The sequence below is a fragment of the Lagenorhynchus albirostris genome, chromosome 10, assembly GCF_949774975.1.
Source record: "Lagenorhynchus albirostris chromosome 10, mLagAlb1.1, whole genome shotgun sequence".
Lineage (NCBI taxonomy): Eukaryota > Metazoa > Chordata > Mammalia > Artiodactyla > Delphinidae > Lagenorhynchus > Lagenorhynchus albirostris.
The window spans coordinates 5,356,156-5,379,474 of record NC_083104.1 but is presented as its reverse complement, the minus strand read 5'-3'; the positions used below and the strand labels follow the sequence as shown (position 1 = coordinate 5,379,474).

At 40.4% G+C, this 23,319-nt stretch overlaps 1 protein-coding gene across 1 annotated transcript in view; it reads left to right on the top strand.

Moving 5' to 3' along the window:
• The first annotated feature begins 3,108 nt into the window (after positions 1-3,108).
• The window catches only part of PPARG (peroxisome proliferator activated receptor gamma), a 171,860-nt gene continuing 151,649 nt past the window's right edge, over positions 3,109-23,319 (top strand). The window contains exon 1 of the mRNA XM_060161140.1: positions 3,109-3,195. The gene's annotated coding sequence lies outside the window, so the exon portion shown is untranslated. The remainder of the gene's footprint in view (positions 3,196-23,319) is intronic.

Genomic DNA, 23,319 nt, shown 5'->3' with positions numbered 1-23,319 from the left:
TCTACTTCTGCCCTGCAAACCGGTTCATCTGTACCATTTTTCTAGGCTCCACATATATGCGTTAATATATGATATTTGTTTTTCTCTTTCTGACTTCACTCTGTATGACAGTCTCTAGACCCACCCACTTTTTTTTTTTTTTAAAGAATAACTTTAGGGCTTCCCTGGTGGCGCAGTGGCTGAGAGTCCGCCTGCTGATGCAGGGGACGTGGGTTCGTGCCCCGGTCCGGGAAGATCCCACATGCCGCGGAGCGGCTGGGCCCGTGAGCCACGGCCGCTGAGCCTGTGCTCCGCAATGGGAGAGGCCACAACAGTGAGAGGCCCACGTACCGCAAAAAAAAAAAAAAAAAAAGAAGAAGAAAAAAGAATAACCTTATAAGACCTTTTTATAAGCTCTACTTGAACCCAGTGTACTAAAATAATCAGAAAATATCAGGTTCCTTTTACAAAGTGCCTTACATACTATGCTTCTTTGTGTGAATTTTAGCCTCACTTGTGGTAGGATGAAACTCTTATTCTGATCAAAAAGTACATGCAAATTGGTTCACACCCCATACACTTAGGCTGCACCTGAAATAAATTGGTTAGCTAAATTAGTAAGAAACGAACAACCAATTATACGAATATTCATTGTGGAAAGGCAGGGTGAGCTTTCAACTTGAATAAGAGTCTTAGAATTACTCTAGAAAGATAAGAGTGGTGCCAAGTGGAGGGAGCAGGGACTCTGATTTAATTTCACAAATATTTTCCTTTCATATCTCTGGTCTTTGTCAATCTCTGTAGAGTCACCAAGACAGACAGGCAATTGATAGTTTCTTGCAGTAAATCATTTTGCTTAGAAATCCTGCATAGCAGGTATTGCCTGACTTAGCTGGAAATGATAAACTAGCAATGTTGTTATTCGAGTTAGAAGGACCTGAAGGAGCATAAAGCTACCTGCTCTGCTGTCATGGTATCTCTTCAAAAGAGTGATAAAGAACTTCAGTTTTGGGTGGGAGGTGGTTTGCAACGTTTTTGGTTTTTTTTTTTTTTTTTTTTTTTTTGCCTTCAGCATGACACGAAGAACTAGAACTCTCCAGAGCCTTCAATTTGAGTTAACCTACCCAGTAAAGAAGCCGAACCCAGTCTTGACCTTATCTATAACTTCATCCTCTAGCAACATCTCCAAAGATATCACAGATCTACAAAGGTTTCAGTTATAGAAATATTTCCCAGTTCCCTGGCTTCTCGTGAAGTTTTCTCACAAGCCTGGCGTGGGTGGATCTGCTCTTGCTTCTTTTTAAAAAAAAATTAATTTATTATTTTTTAAATTTATTTTTGGCTGCGTTGGGTCTTCGTCGCTGTGCGCAGGCTTTCTCTAGTTGTGGTGAGTGGGGGCTACTCTTTGTTGAGGTGTACATGCTTCTCATTGCGGTGGCTTCTCTTGTTGCAGAGCACAGGCTCTAGGCACGTGGGCTTCAGTAGTTGCAGCACACGGACTTCAGTAGTTGTGGTGCACAGGCTCTAGAGCACAGGCTCAGTAGTTGTGGCGCACGGGGCTCTAGAGCACAGGCTCAGTAGTTGTGGCGCACGGGCTTAGTTGCTCCGCGGCATGTGGGATCTTCCCCGACCAGGGCTTGAACCCGTGTCCCCTGCAATGGCAGGCGGATTCTTAACCACTGCGCCACCAGGGAGGCCCCTGATCTTGCTTCTTATATTTGTGTGAAGTGAATGGACCACACCAGAATGAACCACGTCCTTGCCACAGGCTTGGTAGGTGCTGATACCTGATGGCAGTGCCTCAAGCTGCTTTTCTAGAGCCAGGTGTTCTCATTTAGAAATCCTTGACTCTCCTTCTGCACCACCACCACCGTCACCACCACCACCATCACCACCACCATGAAACCACCAATCTCCTGGCATTCTTTACTGGGGCACTTAGATTCAGGCTGAGACCTGCTTCCTTACAAAAGACTTGTTTCCTTCCTATATGACATATCCCAGGTAGCAATCACATTTCATAATGCTTTTCTCCTTTTGTTCTCAGATGTTCTAAGTCGGCTGGCTGCAGTGCATGTTAACATTAGAACACCTGGGGCAGAGCTGGCTCCCAGATCAACAGGAGAGACTTGCCAACAAGCTTGCTTAGGGTTTCTCTGCAGTGGAAATTTTAGGACTGAGGCCTGTTTGGAAATACCAGAGATAACTTGAGAAAAAAAAAAGTGTCAGTGCTTCCTATTAGAACAAGACAGAAAACCACACAGATCGTTTTGAAGAAGCCAAGCTTTTGACTGGACGTAAGAGGAAATGGTGTAGAAGAGCCCCCTTCTCGCTGAGCGTACTTTGGCTTGTTTCCTTGGTCATAATTGGAAAAAGCTTTGTTGCTCTCCTGCCGACGTGCTCACCGCATAACTTGGGTTCCGGTGTCAACGTGAGGAAAGGGAAAAAGCACTGAATGCATGTAGAAAAGGAAGTCCTTCCCTCTATCTTTTCAGCCACTAAGTATGTTGATTCATTAAAGTCCAAACTTCTGCTGGCACCAGCTTGACCTCCACTGCCCTACCTTGGCTTCTCGTGATCACCTCCATAAAATCTACAGGTGAGTCAGCTGAAATGGGAAGGAGTAAAGAGGTGTGTTTCTGGCTCCTCCACTCAAGACTGTGAGCAATGAAGGACTGCAAACAAAGTCTTTCAACCTGAAACTCTCAAGGGTAGGGTGTGGGAAAGCGTGCAGCCCAGTGCATGTTCAGCAGGTTGGACATGTGTACTTACTTTCCTTCCCTTTAATAATTAGAAAGGAATTAACTCTCCCCGCTGTGCTGCAGTGCAGCTTCTGATGCTCCTTGTGGAAAATGCCACCAGGACAGCGCCAAGCTTCAAAAGCCTTGTGTTTGCTGGCCAGGGATAAAGAGTTCTGTCTTTCCCTGCACTGATGTTTTCCCCTAGTTTCTCATGTTCTAAAACGTTTAGTAATTCAATTTGGCTTCTCTGGTTGGTTTTGTAGAAAGATTTTTGTCACACGTTGAAGTCAAGCACCTGCACACATGTTGGGTGATGGTCCGTTGGCAGCCAAGAGCGCAGTCAGAAAAGCCCTCTGCCTGCACGCAGAGCCTGATCTTTCCTGCAGCTCTTCGTGTCCCTCATGGCTAGGAGTTATCTGCAGGCCAACAGAGAAGACAACATCGCTCCTCTCATAGCTCCGTGGAATGTTGCTGGGTAAGAAATAAGAATTATTTATTCAAAGCCCGGGGAGTCTGACGGTCTGCCTCTCAGGAAGGACCAGCAAATATTTTGCAGGAATCCTGGATTATTTTCCTTGATGTGAGGCTTAAAAGTCTAGAAAAACATTATGAAATGTGATTTCTATCTACTTGGCAGTGAGGGAAGGTATGATATTAGATTTAAACACTCTCTCTCTCTCTCTCTCTCTGGGGAGACAGGTTTTAACCTGTATCTTGGAACCCCTGGTTAAATCCCAGCAGACAAAAGAAGAGAGACAGTATGGAGTGGGGTTTCAGCACATGGACTTGAGTCAGGCTGGTCAGGTTCACATCCTGGCTCCATTACTTACCAAGTAGGAGACTTTGGGCAAGTTGCTTCATCTCTTTGTGCTTTGGTTACCCCATCTGCAAAACGGGGACCAGAGCAGTCCCTACCTCATAGAGCCATTATGAGGTTTAGATTAATATTTGTAAAGTGCTTCAAGTGTGTCTGGCACATAGTAAGCTCTAGATAGGTGTTTGTTAAATAGATGAAAAAAGATGCGTGTGACGACTGTGTTAGTCAGCTCAGGGCACCATAAATATAGCACAGAATGGGCGGCTTAACAGAAATGTATCGTCTCCCAGTTCTGGAGGCTGGAAGTCCAAGATCAAGATGACCTCAGGGCTGGTTCCTTGTGAGGGCCACGATGGAAAGATCTGTTCCTGGCCTCTCTCCCTGGCTTGTAAATGGCCATCTTCTCCCGGTGTCTTCACACCGTCTTCCTTCTGTGCCTGTCTGTGTCCAAATTTACCCTTCTTATAAGGACATCCGTGATACTGGATTAAGACCCATCCTAATGACCTCGTTTTAACTTCATCAGCTCTGTAGAGGTGCTGTCATCAAATATGGTCACAGTCTGAAGTGCTGGGAGTTAGGACTTCAATATATGCACTAGGGGATGACACACAATTCAGCCCATAGAAACAACAGCTTCAACAGGGGCTCCTCATCTCCAGAGGAACCACGTGGAGTTGAAGCAGCCACATGTAACAGCAACTGCCAAACCACGTGGGAGCGCGGGTCTCTTATCTACATGTTTTCCTTTAAGCCTGTTGTATTCATCTATCAAACTCTTATTTAAAGCTGTGCTTACAGCCTCTGCCTTGCCTCAAGACTTAAGCCCATACTATTTGTTCAGAGTAGCACATTTCTTAAATGTCATTTGGCTTATTTAATTGGTCCAGAGTCCATTTTTGAGTTCTGTTGTATCTCCCTAGTTCCAGTATCCTTCATTAACATCTATCAATATTTATTAACTTTGATGGTGTGCTCATAATCCTTCATCTCTCCAGAGTAGGAGACTTAATCCTTTAAGACTGCTTGCATACACTCAACACTTCTTCTGAATAATTTAAAAATTTTGTTTCCAATTTTCTTTTTTTAATATTTATTTGGCCGCACTGGGTCTTAGTTGCAGCATGCAGGGTCTTTAGTTACGGCATGTAGGCTCTTAGTTGTGGCATGCAGAATCTAGTTCCCAGATCAGGGATCGAACCCAGCCCCCCTGCATTGGAAGCACGGAGTCTTAACCACTAGACCACCAGGGAAGTCCCTCCAATTCTTCTTTGTGACATGCCTTCATGGGTGAAATACACAACACTCCATACAATGCCATACATGCAAGGACTTTAGCTTATGAAGGACTGCATTTCTGTTAGTGTCCACCAGATCAGAAAATACCTAATGTTCTAAATGGGGAAGGGAAACCAGAGAAATATCCCAGGATTAATCAATTTTAGAAACAGTAGTGAAGATAAAATCCAGGTATAACTTAGGATAACTTGAAAGGAAATTTTAAAAAATTAATAATCCCCTAAACCTGGGATGCAGTTCACTAGGTTTTGAGCTTCTTAAGAACAGTACCATTGTCTTATACTGCTCTTTTTCTCTCTCTTTTTTTTTAAAGCCTCCATGGTGACTAACGTAATTCCAGACATACATAAGTGCTCAATGAATATTTGTGCAATAAAGAAACTTGATTGAGGCTAGGTTTAAAACAGACAAATTTAGAGTTTATCTATAGGAAACTTAGGAAACTCATTACAAGTCAAAGGCAGTACAAGTGGAAAATATAAACAGACTCATAAAAAGAGTTCAGAAGTGGAGGCTTCTTTCTTAAGATATTGTTTACTCTAAGGGAAAATATCCAAAATAGCCTCATACAAGTGAGGAACTATCTACTTGATTTGAGATAATAATTTAACCCTCCTGCCTTAAACACAAGAAGAGAGAACAAAACATCATGGACCTTAGGAGGACATTCATCTAGACCAAATCCCTCAATTTACAGATGTACAGAGACTTAGCGATATTAATTAACTTGTCCAAGGTCATACAGTTAACTGGAAACTAACCTGATTTCCATATGTTATGCTTCCTGACTTTCTCCTGATGATTTATTTAGTAAATAAATAATGTAAAATATATACTTCAGTTTCCTGATGTATACAATTAAGGAAGAGGGAAAGGAACTGCTAGAAATAGAAAGCATGCCCAACAGCCAAAAGGTGGAAGCACCTCGAGTGTCCATCGACAAGAGAACGGAGAAACCAAATGTGGTCCATACACACAATGGAACATTATTCATCCTGAAAAAAGGAAGGAGATTCTGACATTTGCTGCAACGTGGACATTAAGTTAAGTGAAATAAGTCAGTCGCAAAGCAACAAATTCTGTTAAGACTCCACTTACAGAATCCCTAGAATCATCAGATTCATAGAAACAGAAAATAGAACGGTGGTTGCCAGGGACTGAGGGGAGGGGGAAATGGGGAGTTTTTTTCAAGGGGCGTAGTTTCAGTTTTGCCAGATGAAGATGTTCTGGAGGTTGGTTGCACATCAGTGTGAACATACATGATGCTACTGAACTGGACACTTGGAAATGGTTAAGAGGGTAAATTTTGTGTCTTTTTTTTTTTTTACCACATTTAAAAGAAACAAACAAATAAAAAGGAAAGATGAGACAAGCACAAAATGACAAGAGAGAAAAAGACAAAGAAGGCACAATGCCAAAAAGAGCAAAGATCAGTAGAGCTTTTCCCAGCCACTGAACTCCTCACCACCCATCCTCTAACCCCCAAATCCAGCCTCTGTTCTGATTCTTAGTGCGACTTACTGTGAGTTTCTGTTTGCTTACCAAGATGACTCTGCTGTTCAAACCAGAAGTGCCTGCTCTGCTGTCAAACTCCTGATTCCGATTTCTATACACACACATGCACACACGCACACACACATGCACGCACACACACACATGCACACACACACCATGGCAGGCCAAAACCCTAGTCCGTTCTTCAGTCTTCTCCTCCCCAGAGTTGACCTGTCACCAAAGCGAAAATCTTTGTCATCCTGTCTACTCTCTAGGTGGCCAAGAGTCAGAACTAAACCAAACTGTGTAGATAAAATCTATTTCAGGGTCCCCTTCCTCTCCTTCCTCTCCTTGCTTTGGCGGCTTAGCAGCCCATGCAGCTCCCAGGCAGACAAGACGTGCTCACTGGGCTCAACCCAGAGATTCCTGGGTCAGTGCCCTTGCTTTGCACCACTTTCTCTACTTGGTTCGTGTACCATCTCCTTCCCTCCATCTCTACCCCACCCCACTCCCCACTAGGGTCCCCATCACTCCTACACGCTCTTCAAATTTACTCTCAGGTAATGATTATTCCAGAAATAGAATCAGACTACAGAAGTCACCCTGTGGCAGTATGAAGAGATAACAGTGCATTAATATGTGATCATGTCTCAGGGAATATTTGCTTTATGGTAGGTTATAATTCAAATGGCCATCTCTTTAATGGTGAAACTTTAGCTATGAGAGACAGGCCTTTGGGAATGTGATTTTAAGGTATTTACTGATTTGCCTGTCTCAAAATTCCTGTTTGATCCGGTGGTCAATTCTGAAAAATTCTCACTGGGAAACTTTGAAACAGTTAAAACATAATTCTCAAATTCCTGGTAAATAAAGTTTCAGCCTCTTCCTCATAGAACGTTTTCCCAAACCTGCTGCTTTTGCATAGGATTCAAATTCTTGTTTGAACACCATCTTTTAAAATTTCGTCTTTGTTCTGTTGGAGAAGCTAGTGAGCAGGGATATATGGCAAAAAAAAGAAAACAAAATTCCTAGGGAAGGTAGAAGAGAAATGATTACAAGCATTATGGAATGATCAGCTCTTTATTTCACTGAAGTCCAACTTGGCAGAAGGGATTTTTTTTGAACTATGTGTTTCTATTATGACGGGGTACACATGGATTGTGAAGGTGAAACCCTGAAAAGAAATTCTCCTCTGAAAAGCATTTCAATGAATGCCACATATATCCTTCTAAATTACCAGAAGACGTTCAGGCACTGTGGTCAACTCATAGCTGGCCTTACGGTTGACAAGGAGATTCCCTAGTCATTCTGAACGCAGTAATACGAAGATTTGTGGCTCCCTGTATGTCTTTTTAATGACAGCTCATCTTTTATTCTCTAGCAAGAGACCCAAATATCTGCATGTCAGGCTTCATCCTAATGAATGGACTTTCTGTTCTCACTCACCGTGAGTTGTGAGGGTGAAAGATCAGATAACGTTCACTGTTTTTCATTGCACTTGGCTTGAGAGTTCCCTCCCGCCATTTTTCCTTTTATTGCTCGTTCCTTGAAGCGTCATGCCAAATAAAGCAAGAACCTCTCCCATAGCATATTTAAAGCCACCCCCATGTTCCTAGCACCATCAGACAAGAAAAAAGTGGTAATTGCCAATAAACCAGTGAAGCCACACTGCCATGCCAGCTAGCATGGTGCCTAATAGCTAGAGTGTCTTCAAAAGGCAGATCCAGTTCTGTAAGCAGAGGAGATGCACTAACACTCCAGATAATCCAATAAAGCTTCCAGTAACTCTGCTTTTTTCCTGCTCTCATTTAATTTTGCTTATCAAGCAAAATTGCTTATCATTTGGAAAGATGACTCACGTTTGCTATTGGGCTGTTACCTTTGACGACTCAAATTCATTGTAGACTGGAGGCATACTGCACACTTTCCAATAGCATGGAATTCCTTTTCCAGGGAACATGTTATGGCAAATCCTAGAGACCATAAACCTAAGTAAGTCTTATTTATAAACCAGTTACCTCCTTTCGTCTCCTAAAAAGGTGTCTCTTTTTCTTTTAAACGCACTTTTAAAAAGAAAGAAATACCATAGTCTTCCCAAGGGCCAAAATCTTATTTAGCCTCTCTCAAATATTTCTTTTCTTTTTAAAGATTTTTTTTTATGTAGACCATTTTTTTTAAAGTTTTTATTGAATTTGGGACAATATTGCTTCTGTTTTATGTTTTGCTTTTCTGGCCACAAGTCGTGTGGGATCTTAGCTCCCCGACCAGGGATCGAACCCGCACCCCCTGCATTGGAAGGTGAGGTCTTAACCACTGGACCGCCAGGGAAGTCCTTCAAATATTTCCTTATCCACTTGAATTCCAGTTTTTTTTGAAAGGATTAAGCAAAGCCTGGCTATTAGGGGCCAGGAAAGAAAGATGCCTCTCCTAGGATCCCTCTAAACCTAATTAACTTAACAGTTTGGCTAGGGATAGACCCTAAATCAATTTAACTAATTTTCTTTTGCCAAAACCAGTGTTTTGAAAGGAGAAGTAAAACAGAAAGATTTTTAAATGTCAGGCATTAAAATGTCAACGTTTGCACTATATTTTATACTTGTTGTCATCATCACATTGAAAAATACTTATTAAGCTAATGAGACTGGATAGTGTCACGGTATGCAGTGTATAAAAAGAACTACCTAGAGACAATTCCCATGTTGCTGGGTGGGAAGGGAAGCTGAGACCAAGGCACTACATGAAGAATATAGATTTGTTCCAGTGGGTAAGGAATTATGAAGATTAAGAAAAATCGTTTTTTTCTTTGTTTCCGTAATTAAATTTATTAAAAAGCAAAATAATCATACAACTATGGAAATAGAAAATATTTAATTTTATAGATCAGAAAACTGTGTAGGAGAAAGGCAAAGCGACTGACCCAAAGCTACAGAAAATTAAAGACATACTCAGGATTACAACCTAGGTTTCCTAAATCCAAACTTAATATTCTCTTCATTGCACTATTTTGCCATAGCGTTTCTGAAAATGCATTAATAAGTTGTTTATAGATGCTATCTCGGCAAAAATCCAAACATTTTAAGGTTAGACGCTACAGGATTCGTTTACGAGGAGAATCAGAAAAAGATCAGAGGCAAGCCAAGAGCATGTCTGGGAAAAAGTTACTAAGAGTCAAGTGGGAATGAGGGAGGGATGGAACTGGGCGATGGAACACCTGCGCTCTGCTTCCCATTAGCTCTGGGACCCGGCATCAGAGACTTAACATCTTGCTTCCCTTGTGGAGAGGGCAAAAGAGTTGAGCTGAATTTCCTGAGGTGTTCTTTCCTGCTCTCATGTGTTGCAATTTCATTATTTAATGGGGACCAAACCATAGGTAGCTGTGGAAAGAGAATCCTATATTGTTATGGAAGAATTGTAAGCTTCCCACAGGGTCACACGTGAAAAGGTAATAGTCCAGAGACAAGAAAGATGCTCTCTTTCACTAAAGACCTCAGGAACTCAGAAAACCAGGAAGTATTTTTGTTTGCTTCCATCTCCGTTACTTTACCACATAGGAGGATTTGATTTGGGACTCTATTCAGTTAGATGTTAGAACTATATGAGGTAGATTTTTTGTTGTTGTCTCTAGATCCATATCTATGTATGTATATGTACCTATTAAAAACTTTAGGAGTTATTGGTAAGGGAAGCGTTTCCTTTTCTTTTTTTTAACTGATTTGGTTAGATTCTCCCCCCTCTCTTAAATAGCAAATTTGGGGTAGTAGGTGAGTTTAGGAAAACGTTCCTCTGGTAGACTGAGTGCCCCTCATTCTCGAATCTCCTAGGGGAATACTGTCATCTGAGAGGGTACTCATTCTTGCGCTATCCTCAGTTCAACCAAAAAAAACCAAACAGGTCACACCTGATTTCTGTAATGTTTAAAAATTCAGCTACCAGGTTGTCCAGTTGAGACCAAATTGATCACTAAAATAAATGTAACAAACTCCTGACCCAGGTTTAGAAACCCCAGGGTACAAATCTTTTTTTTTTCTTGATGTGGTAAACAACACAGTCAAACTTGTGCATGTGATTATTAAAGAGTTGCAGTCATAACTCATTTCAGCAAAAAGCCAAGCTAACTTAAGACAGATTTAAATAAAGTCATGCACTTTGCACAGCCCACTTCCTTAGGCCTGAGATAAGAGCAAGGCATATCTAGTCATACCATCTAAATATTTGGACACAACCTACAAGTTTCTGTGAAATGTCTGTGTGTTTGGGGTTATGTCATTTGTATGTTTTGTCTACATGGCACTGAATATCTAGATGTTTGGAAACATCCAGATCATGGACTCGAAAACTTTCGTTTTGATGGGATATTTGGCGTTATAACCAAGAAGCATTTCCAATCAATCACATTGACATCATCAGCCTTTGAAAAAGCATATGCTTCGTTTTACTTCAGATTGACACGAGAGAGTAAAAAACTCCCAAACCATAACATTCTAACTCAGTTTTGCATGTTGGCTTCCATTTGCCATAAACTATAAAGCAATTAAGATGCCTCTCAAGTTTTTAGAGCATTCTTACTCCTTGTCTGCTTGCCTGTCTTTTCTTTTTTACATTTAAAATTTGATCTTTGCCTTATTGGAACTATGAAGAAATCTAAATCTGAATAGCCCTTTTTATAATACACAGTCACTGTTTGTACTTGCAAAATTGGATTAAGAAATCACTGGTGTTCTTACACATGTCTTTTTGGCAAAGAAAATTCGACGTATTTCTGCCTAGCCGTGAAATTTCCACCAACCAGAATGAGTGACTTGGTACCGCCCACACTCTTCTCCTTGGTGTCCCCACTTCCCTAGGGAAATATCAGCTTGAAACCCATGTAACATGTAGAACCTCCTCTTGCGCCCTGCTCTGTTACACCTGTCCTGGAGGTGAAATAATTCCCCAGCTGTACCATATTATGAGGTCAAGCGCCTAACCTGTAAAAATCAAATAAACATCTTTTCTATGTTTCCCCCTTTCCATCCTGTTCTGTACCCCAAATTAAAGACAACAACTTCCTATTTGATCAGAACCCCTCTCTTCGTGCTTCCTTTTCTTATGCTTAGGCATCAAACTCCACTTGGGTCCTAATTACTCTCGAGCACGAGCATATTATAAAGCATGTAAATGACTAGAGGTTCCTTCTTGAGTTTTGAGAATACCTGAATTATTCAAAACCCAAACCTTTCTTTTTCTCTCCCTTTCAATACCAACACACACACACACACACACACACACACACACCACAGACACACACACACACACACACACACACACACACACACCACCCCACACTCACAGCTTTAAACAATTAACGTAAGAAACAAAGTTTTATCATGAGTATAACGATCACCTTTTTTACTTGGCAGCTCCCCTTAGCTTTACCTATATCCTAAGCTTTACCTATATCCTAGTACTATCAAAAAAGGAAATGCAAAATAGATTGTTAATCATCATACTGAGCAGAAATCTGGAGGTTTAAAATGTTTTTTTATCTAAACAATACATGTATATAAATCAAATAGTATTACAAAGTTTATTACAAACAAACAAAAAACCCCAAAAAACTACAGTTCACTTGTCACACCACCATCTCTGAGTTCTGCTTCTCAGAACTTCTCAGTCTTTCACCTCTTTCTTCAGCTATTCCTCTGTTTCTTCTGATATTTCCCCCCATATTTCTTTTTTTTTTTTTCCGGTACGCGGGCCTCTCACTGTTGCGGCCTCTCCCGCTGCGGAGCACAGGCTCCGGACGTGCAGGCTCAGCCGCCGTGGCTCACGGGCCCAGCCGCTCCGCGGCATGTGGGATCTTCCCGGACCGGGGCACGAACCTGTGTCCCCTGCATCGGCAGGCGGACTCTCAACCACTGCGCCATTCGGGAAGCCCTCCCTCCATATTTCTAAATGATTTGCTTATGCTGCCTTTTCTTTATCAGTCAACTTGGGCATTAGCTCACTTGCAACTATGGAGGCTGTGAATTGAGTGCTCTTACACCCCCGTCTGCCCACATCCATCCCTTTCCTTCACTCCCTTTTTTTTCATTTTTCTCAGTACAGTTTTATCACAATTTTTGGACAAATGAACATTCTGTGTCCCCATGTATTGTTTCCAGGTAAATATTGTTCACAAGTGAGCCAAGTAGTATATCATTACATTCCTTTTCTTGTACAAAGTTATTGCCTTTTTTTTTACTACCACTAATTCTTCCCAGACTCTCTAAAAGAACTGTAAACTCCTTTCAATGCAGTCAGGTAATCTATTGATATCATTTTGGGGGATAGGGGGGATATCTTTCTGGAATCTCTCCGTCCTCCTGCTCCAGGTAGGATTAGTGGTTCTTTGGTCTCCTGTGAACTTGCCAACCTTGCCTTTACCATTATCCCGGGAATTACCCTTCCTTTCCCCCATGGTGGCTCCCAGTCTTCTGGATTTTTTGTCTTCTTTGTAATTGTTTCACTCCATTCCTTTGTTGGAGTTACATCATCTATTAACTTCCTAAGAAAAGGTGAGTGCGAGGCAAGTTTAACAACTTTTTATTTGTAAATGACTTCAAGATTATGTAAATCTATTTTAATTTTCCCCAGATTCTCCTATTTGTAACATTTTGCCCCATTTGCACACACACACACACAAGTGTGATATGTATACATATAATAAAAATATTTTTTCTGAACCATTTAAAACTTAAGTTTTACACATGATGGCCCTTTATCCCTAAATACTTCAATATATATTTCATAAGAATAAAGATATTATCTTATATATTTATAGTTTTATTATCAACTTTGGTGAATTTAACATTGATACAATACTTTAATCTATCATTCATATTCCAATAGATCAATTGTGTCAGTTGATCCAAAGATGTTTTTTGTATTATTTTTTTCCCTCCAGTACAGGGTCCAGCCTAGGATCAGGCATTGCATTTAGTAGTCATGTCTCTTTAGTCTCCTTTAATCTGGAACATTTCCACAGCCAATCTTTATCGTTCGTGATGCTTTGTTTGTTTTTTAAAGAGTAAAGTCCCCCTCCCTTTTATTTTAAGTAGAATGGTCCACATTTTGGTTTCCCAGTGTTTCTTCGTGGTGAGATTCAAGTTATGCATTCCTGGTCAGAACACAACAAAAGCGATGCTGTGCTTTCCAAGTCGTAACATCTGGAGACACCCAATGTCCGTCCACTTCTCATTGATAGTGTTAATTTTGGTCACCTGGTCCAGGTGCTATTCAGTTTTTCCCCCACTGGATAGTTTTTTTTTTTTGCTTGTGACAAGAAATCTGCAGGAAGACACTTTAAGGCCATGCTAATATCCTCTTCATTATTGAAATTTCCCCCTAGATTTCCCATCCATTGATGACTCTTGCCTGAAACAATCTTTACTTTGATAGTTGCAAATGATGATTTAACTCCTGCATTTCGCAGCCAGCACTCAGCATTCCACCAAGAGCAAGAGCCCTCCCTTCTCTCCCCATCTATCCATCCATCCTTCTGTCTACCTACCCACCATCTATCTATCTATCTATCTATCATCAGTTACCACCTATCCTATCATGTCTTTATCCTTGGTATGGATTGACTCATGGATTTCTTCCCTCCCCTCCATGGTTTATAATTCATTACTGTCCCTACTCGCTTTCTAGAATTCCTATTCTTCAAATTCTGCCATGATCTTCTAATTTTATTATCTTTTTTCTCCTATTTTTCACCTCTTGATCTTTTAATTCTACCTTCTGGGACAGTTTCTTAACTTCATCTCCTAATTCTTATGTGGAATATTTTCAATTCTAGCTATCATTTCAAGAGCTTTTTCTTGTTTCTGATTGTTCTTTTTTCATAGACGCAATGTATACTCTTTTGCCTTTTGGAATATTATTGATCCTGTTTTCTACTCCCTATGTTGTTTCTGTTTCTTTTCCCTGAGCTCCTTTTTTTCCAGATTATTTGTTTTGGGTTTATTTATTTATTTTTTTAAATTACTGGTGCGCCTTTCGTGCTGGAGGTGCTCCTCACATGTTTAGTGATCTTTGACAGAGTATGTTTAAGAATGAGACATGAGCAGGGTTGGCTGCCTGGTGGGCTTCACTGTGATGTGATTTGGTAGGGCACATTTGTTTCTTGAGATGCCCCTAAATCTCAGTGTCTATAGATTTCTTTTTCTCTTGAGGTAGTTTCTCCGGGGGCATATCATCCACTCTTTACCTTGGGGGAAAGTGTGTTGGGGGAAGGGGGGAGGATCGGGAGTTGGAGGGATGATTGGCGAGATGATTGGAGGAAAGAGGACAATATAAGCTTAGATGCTGAAGAACAAAGAAGGAGCTTTTGCTCAGTGCTCACCCACACCCTCCATTATGCCTACAGTCCCTGTGTCTCTTTCCCTCTCTTTCAATTTCTTCGAAGAACAAATCTCCGTTCTTGTGCAGGGTAAGAGAGGAGTAGTCACTTAACTGGGTGGAGTAATCGAGGAGATGTGGGGACTTAGGTGTTCTTGATACAGACTTTCAACCAGTCCTCAATCCTCCCCATCCCAAGTTCACCTGATGCCTCCAATTCCTGAACTTTCTACGGTTCCCTAGAATGAACTTTCTTCTCATTGCCCTCTGCTATCTGTAGACTTAGGTTTTAGATTTCTCCACTCTACGAAGTCAATTATCACAGGTCCTTCTACTTTCCATCTTTTAGAAATTTGTGGAATCCTCTATCCATTGTTGTCTCCTCTCCCATTCCCTTGTGCTGTAGAATTTATGCCATTTCAAGTTCCTATTCTGTCATTTTGAAGATGCTTCAAAGGGGAATAGACTAAAGATATGGATTTGATCCACCTTGTTAACTGGAATGCAAACAAAATTTTGAATCAGGATAAGAGAAACAAAGTCCAAGATTACAATCAACATTCTAGCTACCTTCACTTAATCCTTTCCAGTTCAAGTGGAAATGGCTTCTGGGTATGAGTTCTGTGCACGTAAGTTTGTTCTGTGATCAAGGGGAAAGACATGATCCTAAAGGATTAGTGTAGGGGAGAAATGTGATGTAGCTACTCAGGGAAGGGCATCAAGAAAAACTATTTACATCATATTTCTTTACATAATAGGTAAAATTGTATTTCATATGCATTGACCACATACCTTCACAGGACGGATCTAGAAAAATGGAACCACTTTAAGAAGACCCAGTAATGGAGATTATCATACGGATATGATACAAATGACCTACACTTCACCATTTAAAATGACAATTCAAATATAATATGGAATACAAGGATAGATTGAATATAAAATTAAATCAGAAAACAAGACTTAACTTTTGCATGTTCAAAACTAATGTTCAACACCTATTATGTGCCAGGCACAATATTAGATGCTTACTTCCTAGATTTTCTTGCTACATTCATTAACATCCTCATCAGGAGAAAATGAGTTTTTGGCAGAAATGCAGACAAACCCAGGTTACAGTGATGAAATAGGGAAACTGTGGTTGACTCTATATAGTGAAAAACAAAACAAAACAAAACTGGAGAGTGACTATAAAATATAATCTGCCTAGGGTGCAGTTTGACTTATCACAGCAGGATTCATTCAGTAAAATATGACCTAGGTATTTAAGGAAACTATATTTTATAATCCCATGACTAACTGGAAATTAAGCACTTTGACTGAATCAATAGTTTATTTATAAATATTCATACGTGTGTGTGTGTATGTGTGTGTGTGTGTGTGTGTGTGTGTGTGTGTGTGAAACCACAGCCAGTTTTCAGGTAAAGTTTATCTTCTCAGTGATGTAGTATAGGAAAAAGAAGATCCATTGGATGGTCTACTAGATCAACAGGAAGAAAATCCATATATTGTTTAGGATTTTCAACTTGATACTGCATTAAAACTTTACTGAGTTTTAGTTGAATTATGTAATAAAGGAAGAAAGGAATATTTTTCCTGCACAATTTCTTCACAGAATATTTTGTTGATGAGGGGTAGAGGGAAAGGGGATTGTGGAACCCTCCGCAATGCCTAGTTGAATAAAAAAAGGAGGTCATGGGGCTTCCCTGGTGGCGCAGTGGTTGAGAGTCCGCCTGCTGATGCAGGGCACACGGGTTCGTGCCCTGGTCTGGGAAGATCCCACATGCCGCGGAGCGGCTGGGCCCGTGAGCCATGGCCGCTGAGCCTGCGCGTCCGGAGCCTGTGCTCCGCAACGGGAGAGGCCACAACAGTGAGAGGCCCGCGTACTGCAAAAAAAAAAAAAAAAAAAAAAAAGGAGGTCATGATATGTACCATCATATCCACTCTGTTTAAAATGAGGGCAATATTCATATATTTATAGAGAGGGTCTAGAAGTATTTACATGGTTAAAAGAGTTTATATCAAATTTTCAGGCTACGTCAGGCCAACTGGTGACCATCATTTTCCCCCACATTTCAAGCCTGGGCAACATATGGGTCAAGATAAATGCTAATATGCGTCTAATGGGAGTGAAAGTTGGTACAGCCTTTTGCAAAGCATTGTAGAGCTTCACATCAGAAAGATGCAAAATAAAACAGTGCACATCAGATTGGAAACAATTTTAAAATCTTGCTGTACTAAGTGTTGGCAAGCAGGTGGGAAAGTTGATACTGTGTATGCTTGATAGATACAGCATAAATCTAAAGGATCATTTTGAAAAGCATTTTGGCAATGGCTAATAAAGTTGAAAATAGTCATTCTCTGTGACTTAGACACTGAAGCTTTTTATTTTATTTCACCCCCCTTTTTTTTTTTTTTTTTTTTTGCGGTACGCGGGCCTCTCACTGTTGTGGCCTCTCCCGTTGCGGAGCATAGGCTCCGGATGCACAGGCTCAGCGGCCATGGTCCACGGGCCCAGCCGCTCCGCGGCATGTGGGATCCTCCCGGATCGGGGCACGAACCCGTGTTCCCTGCATCGGCAGGCGGACTCTCAACCACTGCGCCACCAGGGAAGCCCTATTTCAACTCTTGATTGACTTAATTATATCATCAAGTAGACTTTCTAGAAATGGTTTATCTCCAGAATCTTTGCCTCTCAGAGGCGATCTATTCCCTGTATGTTGCTTGTGTTTATCTGTTGCCTGATGACACTTGGGTACAGAGTTTTTCAGTCAAAAGTCCCTTACGACGCAAAACATTCAGATGTTGCTTCACTGTTTTCAGATGTTCCTGTGAAGAAGGCTCAAGGCAGCCTGATTCCTTTTCCTATGTAGGTAAGATCTCCTTGACTCCAGACCTTGTTATCTGGGTAATATTTGAATCCTCCCCTCAGAACGTGGGTTTAAGGGCTCATATTAATGGGTTGTGGTTATGTTCTGTCCTGTGAGAGTGGGAAGGGGCTTGAGAGGGTTGGGACTTGGAACAGATGAAGTCATGGAGCTTTATCACCACCCTTCCTAATGAGTCCTGTATAAAGAGGTCATTTTATTGAGTTTGTGGGGAGATGCGCTGTCCGTGTAGACAAAGGGTTGAGACAGTGAGGTTCTCTTGAGTTTCAGTATGCTTCCCTGTTTTAGGATCATCACGCTAGTGTATTTAGGGTGAAAGCATTGGGTGTTTTAACTTTTAGTTTGGTGTGGCCTAATATTCCTCCCTCCCACCCACCATCCAGAGACTTTATTTCCTACTTAAAACGAAACAAAACAAAACAAAAAAACGTGTTTCACTTTCTATGTGGCCGCAGGGAAAAAGAGGCAAATCCTATGAGTTTTTCTAAATTAGGCTCATGAACTATTTATCTAAGGTCGGAAGGAGGAGCTTTCAGTTAGAAGTTCTCTACATTTTGTTATCTTTATTCCCAGTCTTTATACCAAACCTCACTGAGGTTTCCCAGCATTTTCTCTGACTACTGATCATCCCACTGCATTTCTCTCCTGAGAGAGAAAGTCAAGCGTCTATTCCCTGTATCTCCTTTTAACTTGGCAAAATTTGCGTTCTATCTGATGATGTTTCTTGAAGTTTGTAGAATGAGATGGAGACCCTTGCACGGGGTCTTCGTAAGTTGTATATTCCTTGCTCTTGTACATTTGGCTTAACTTAGGAGAGGAAAATTCTTTTGTGATGTCACATTTTAACTACCATCTAAAATTCTTTCCAAGTTCATATTGTATACATCTTCCCTGTTGTGAATGTGGTTGAGTTAAGTACAGAAGATTATTTGCATTGAAATTTTCTATGGGAAATCAGGTCTTCAAAATTTTACTTGAGTGTCTTCACCTGGTCTTCTTTAAAAAATCTTTTGTGGTCATTATTGCTATTTTTACATACTTATTCCTACAAGCAACCTACAGCCCAGAAGAAGATGGAAGAAAGGATCTTTTAAGCAAAATACATTAGACTATTTTTAAGTCTTGAGGAAAGGAGTAACTACAATAACAGCATACTTAGAGCAGACAGTTCTATTTAGGTTAGTGAGTAGCATTAGCTTAAAGATTCTTTATCCACTATTAGTTTACCTTTAATATAAATACATAGAGCATGAAGAAATGTAATAACTTCCAAGATATTCATAAATTAGGTTTTCAGAGAATGACTTTTGTCAGATTTTTTTAAAATAAATTTATTTATTTATGGCTGCGTTGGGTCTTCGTTGCTGCGCACAGGCTTTCTCTAGTTGCAGCGAGCAGGGGCTACTCTTCATTGTGGTGCGCGGGCTTCTAATTGTGGTGGCTTGTCTTTGTTGCGGAGCATGACCTCTAGGTGCACGGGCTTCAGTAGTTGTGGCACCCGGGCTCAGTAGTTGTGGCTCTCAGGCTCTAAGCGCAGGCTCAGTAGTTGTGACACACGGACTTAGTTGCTCCGCGGTATGTGGGATCTTCCTGGACCAGGGCTTGAAACTGTGTCCACTGCACTGACAGGCAGATTCTTAACCACTGCACCATCAGGGAAGTCCCTGTCAGATTTTTTAACAAGTATATCTTCTACTTAGATACACCCAACTTATGCCACACATTAAAAGGTCAGTTGGGCATGTATATTAATAGTCTAACACTAAAATTTCAATAGGAAAATCAGAAAATGGCATTAACAAGCCATCTAAGGGAAAAAAGTACATATAGTCATTAAAAATGTTCACCTCAGTATTTATCAAATACGTTCAAATTAAAAGAAGATACCATTATTTGCTCATCAAATTCACAAAGATAAAGATTTTATTCTAACTGTTGAGAAGAGTGTAATGAGATACTCTGATATAAATAAAAATGAATGCAATCTTGATGGAATGTAATATGAAAATTCTTAGAAAGAAATATTTGAGGATTTTGCACTTAGATCTAGACATTCTGTTGCCAGGAAACCACCCCAAGGAAATGACCTGAGGAGAATATAGGTATTTATGTACAAGAACATTTATTGCACTGTTACTAATAAGAGGAAAAAAATTGAACACAACCTAATGTCAAGTACTAGGAAAGTGCGTGAGTAAATTTTACTACTTTAGGTATAATAATATTTAATCATTAAAATTGTGTTCTGGAAGAATTTTAGCAGCACGGGAAAAGTACAAAGTATACTGTTGAGCGAAAGAAGCAGACTATTCTACTTATGTTAAATCATGATATATTATACACAAGAAATGAATCTGGAAAGAAATACATCAGAATATCCTCAGTGTTCTAAGAATAATATAATTCAAACATGCTTTTAAAACGAAAAAAATATAAATTATTATAGATACTTAGTTTTTTGGGGTTTTTTTTAGATACTTAGTTTTTAAATAAACATTTCAAGCACCACACACACACACACACAAAAGAATATCCTCAGTGAAACTACCTGGGTAATGGGATGATAGGCGATATTTATTTTTCTTTAAATTTCATTATATTTTCCAAATGTTCTTTAATGAGCACACATTATTTTACAATAAAGTAGATTTAAAAATATGTATTATATTTATATATGCCGTATATAATATCTATATATCCACAATGTGTCCCTGGCAGGATAGGGACATATACATCCTTAAAAATGTAATATAAGGGCTTTCATGATATGTTCTCTACTTACTTTACTAATTTTATTGTTTACTCTTTGCAGATCTTTCCCTTCATTTCAGTCATGCTGAAACCTCTTGCTAAATCTCCCTGAACGTGCCATATTTATCTACAGATGCTGGATTTTTTTGTTGTTTTTCCTGGAATGCCCTGGGCTTGATTTCAGAAGCAGAGACATTCATTCCTTTGGAGAAAAGACTTGTAAGAACAAGACAGGGCCTAAGGTGGGGAGGGTCTGGGGTATCAGGCAAAACACTAAGACAGGAACTCAGGCACAGGGGAACAGGGAGGAACCCCAGTTATCAGAATCAGGATGCCAAGAAACACATTAAATTAGTAACTAGAGCTACTTGATGCTGAGTCCTCTGCTGCTGGGCTAAAACCCTCCAATTCCCACTCCTAAGGATACGGGAGATGGCTATATTTTGTCTAAAAACAAAATCAAATTCTAAAGCTAAATTTAAAAATGACTTGCAATTAGGGAATTCCCTGGTGGTCCAGTGGTTAGGATTCGGCGCTTTCACTGCCAGGGCCGGGTTCAATCCCTTGTCAGAGAACCAAGATCCTGAAAGCTGTGCAGTGCAGGAAAAAAAAGACTTGCAATTATTGTTTTCATCATTTATCTTCATGAGAAAGCATGATGGAGAATTTAGTATATCCTGAATCCTTACTGAATAATCATCTACTTCAACCTCTGGCAAGCTTTGTCTAAATTCAAGCTTCCCAAACTTTTTCGTATTGTGGAGCACATGGAAAATGGCATTTATATGGCACACAGGGCTAACTCCAAGAGGACACTTGTGGAGAAAGATGGTCAACCTTAGGTCTCTGTGGGCCACAGGCCCTGCCCAGCTTCCCTTAGGGCTGAAACGATCACTATCTCTGCACACCCGAAACGCATTCCCTGCACACCAGCTCTGATCGACATCATTTAGCCAGAGGTACATCTATTTTGTTTAGAAATGTCCCTGGGAAAAGACATTCTACCCCTCTTTCAGAGGTAAATTTTTCCTTTGGCTATCAGATTTCCCTGTTTGAATAGCAGCCAGAGATCCCTTATTTCAGACCCCATGCTAATCTAGGCCACCACGATCATTTAGGGACTTTATTTTAGGTGTATACTCATGAGTGCATTCTTTAAAGAAGCCATTTCCTATCACACTTTCTTCTTCTGTAAACCACCCTCCATAACGCATACCTTACTCAGTGACCAGGCTCTGACTTGTACTTTCACAGATTGCTTAATAAGTATCTTTTCTATCTGGGGACAGCAAAACTCTACAAGTAGATACTGAAGTAAATCAGTCAGCATTCAGCCAACAGTTATTTTTCTCGGGTTGCGTGTGGGATTTGGGGAGAGAACAAAAACAAGAGAAGACATGATGGGTTTGTGTAGACCACTATTTTCTGGTGTTTTATTATTCATTAAAAACAGACTTATTTCCATTTTTCTTATTCTCTGCTATAAGTCCTTTCACTGCTAAAGGACTAGGCCTGAAAGTGTCCTGCTTGATTTTGCGGATCATATTTCAAAGGAACAATGGATATGGTCAAAGGCATTACATAGAAGCACTGACAGACGGCTTATTTTTTAAGGGAATAATTTAAATGATATCCACTACAAACTACTTGGGTTTAATTTCTTTCCACCAAGAAGAGGAGAAGAATGATCTTTTGACTTTTAAACATGCCAATCAATAACTAAACTAGTTCCTACCATGAGTGGTTATAGGGAGTGGTATTCTAGATTGTAGATTCATTGTTTTTTTCTGTCTCTGTGTAGCAGTGTCTATATGTAATATCTGTATAAGCATGTCTTTTTTGCCTTCTACCAAATGCTTCCTTAAAATGATGTGTACATCTCTTGCCCTGGAAAGTACTAGCTACTGCCCCTTCCTTAGTTCCTGTTTTCTTTACAAATAGTACTTAGTCCTGAGACTTCTCTGGTGGTCCAGCTGTTAAGACTCCAATGCTCCCAATGCAGGGGGCCGAGGTTTGATCCCTGGTCAGGGAACTAGATCCCCCATGCCACAACTAAGAGCCCACGTGCCAAAACTAAAAGAGATCCCTCCCGCGGCAACAAAGATCCCACGTGCTGCAACTAAGAGCCGCTGTAGCCAAATAAATAAATAAATATTTTTAAAAAATACTTATTCCTAATAGTGATAGTGGCAGCCTTAGAAGAGTTTCAAAAAGAGGAGTTTGGCAAACAACTTACTCTATGCACCTTGAAGGACATCTAGACCTAGGACAGACAGAGCTTTCTCATCATAACTTTTCAGCACCAATGAGTGATAAATGGGATTTGTTTTTTTTCCAGTGCATATAAACTGTGTTCTTTGCCATAGGTTTATAGAACAGGATGTGTAGGCAGGCTTTTATGAAGCTGTTTTCGTTCATCTTAGTCAACATGCTTGCAGTTTGGGTACCTGCCAACAGATTAGAGGTGGGGCCTTGTTTTGGCTTAATAGGGCACTTGGCTAGGTTTTCCTAGCCCTCTGGATGGCTGAAAGCAGGGACAGCCCACAGCCTAGTCAGCCATGTTGCTCTTATTGTAAAAATAGCTCAGTTATACCCAGCAACTGCAATCCCAGGTGTTTAGCCAAGAAAAATGAAAACATATGTCTACATAAAAACTTGTGTACGATGTTCATACCGACATTATTCACAGTAGCCTAAAAAGGAAAGCAGTCCAAATGTCCATCAACTGATGGATGGGCAACAAAGTGTGGTGTGTCCATACAGTAGAACTGTATCAAGAGCAATCCAGAGCCATGTAGTGTACTGATACATACTACAATACAGACGTGCTCCAAAACATTATGCTTAGTGAAACAAGATAATCCCGAAACACCATGATTCCATATATATGAAATGCCCAGAACAGGCAAATCCATAGAGACAGTAGATTAGGTTGCCATGGACTCGGGGAGGGGGACAAGAGAAAAAGGGGAATGACTGTTGATGGGTA